The sequence below is a fragment of the Cryptomeria japonica genome, chromosome 5 (genome assembly GCF_030272615.1).
Source record: "Cryptomeria japonica chromosome 5, Sugi_1.0, whole genome shotgun sequence".
NCBI classification, from domain to species: Eukaryota; Viridiplantae; Streptophyta; class Pinopsida; order Cupressales; family Cupressaceae; genus Cryptomeria; species Cryptomeria japonica.
The window spans coordinates 431,191,970-431,193,510 of record NC_081409.1 but is presented as its reverse complement, the minus strand read 5'-3'; the positions used below and the strand labels follow the sequence as shown (position 1 = coordinate 431,193,510).

The window sequence follows — 1,541 nt, the reverse complement described above, 5'->3', positions numbered from 1 at the left end:
ATAAAACCGCCTATCTATAGTAGGGGGGGGTTAGGGAGCTCAACTGATAGGTCAAGAAGTGAGCGCCCCCCCCCACCCTGCCTTTCTATAGCTATAGTAGGCTGAGTGCCCATTGTTTATATCTATAGGCTCAATTTTGGATTTGGCGAGTACCATCAGGTACTCTCCCTTATAAGGAGGGAGAGGAGGGGGATACGGGAAGAATGGATAGTCGACTGGAGACCCGCTGGTCTTCTGGTGCATGAATGCTATCTCCCGATCGACCTAAAGCCTAAATGACCTTCGGACCCAACAATTCTATTGTCGACCCTATTCAAATTCCTATGATGGCCCAGGAACACGCTTATTCTTCAATCGTAGAGAAACTTTTGAATTGTGAGGTACCATTACGGGCTCAATATATACGAGTGTCATTTCGCGAAATCACTTGAATTTTGAATCATTTACTTGCTCTAACCACTCATGCTATGGATGTGGGAGCATTAACCCCATTCCTATGGGCTTTTTAGGAGTGGGAGAAATTGTTGGAATTCTATGAGAGAGTCTCGAGAGCCAGGATGCATGCCAGTTACATACGACTAGGTGGAGTGGCACAAGATCTGCCTCTTGGCTTATGCCAAGATATTTACAACTTTACATGATAATTCGCTTCTCGTATTGACAAATCAGAAGAGATGTTAACCGGCAACCATATCCGGAAATAATGATTAGTGGATATTGGTACTGTCACTGCATAGCAGGCCAAGGATTGGGGATTTAGTGGTGTAATGCCAAGAGGTTCGGGAGTATACTGGGATTTGAGAAAAGAAGCACCTTATGATGCCCATAACCAATCGGATTTTGACATACCAGTGGGTACCAGGGGAGATTTCTATGATCGCTACTGTATCCGCATCAAAGAGATGTGACAGAGTCTGAGAATCATTGTGCAATGTCTTAATCGAATGCCCGATGGCATGGTGAAAGCCGATGATCGTAAGCTATGTCCCCCATCACGATGCCAAATGAAACTCTCCATGGAATCCTCAATCCACCATTTTGAACCCTATACAGAGGGTTTTTCCATACCAGCTTCTTCGACCTATACCACGATTGAAGCCCCTAAAGGAGAATTTGGTGTGTTTCCAGTCAGTAATGGGAGCAATCATCCCTATCGTCTTAGAATAAGAGCACCTGGCTTTGCCCATTCACAAGGACCTGATTCTATGTCCAAACATCACATGCTAGCAGATGTGTTCACCATCATTGGTACTCAAGATATTGTGTTTGGAGAGGTAGATAGATAGGTAGAGGATAGTTGGTTGCTCACCCTAGCTTCATTGTGAGCCAGAAACAACTGACTGATCCCCGGTGGGTTGAGGTCATGCGCTCGTGATTACACCACCATCATGCACCATGTGACGTATATAAGGTATGGCGTCACCATCACTATAGCATCACCAATATGGTATAGTAGATGTCAGAGCCCCTATCCGCTCTCCAAGCAGTAGGGTGGGCAGCGCCCCTTATTCTAGTAGGTTATTCTAGCCACTATTTTGGTT

The 1,541-nt window shown here is 45.3% G+C and overlaps 1 pseudogene; it reads left to right on the top strand.

Annotated features, from left to right (window-relative positions):
- Window positions 1-326: 326 nt before the first annotated feature.
- LOC131061297 (NADH dehydrogenase [ubiquinone] iron-sulfur protein 2-like) lies at window positions 327-1,286 on the top strand (annotated as a pseudogene).
- The last annotated feature ends 255 nt before the right edge of the window (window positions 1,287-1,541 follow it).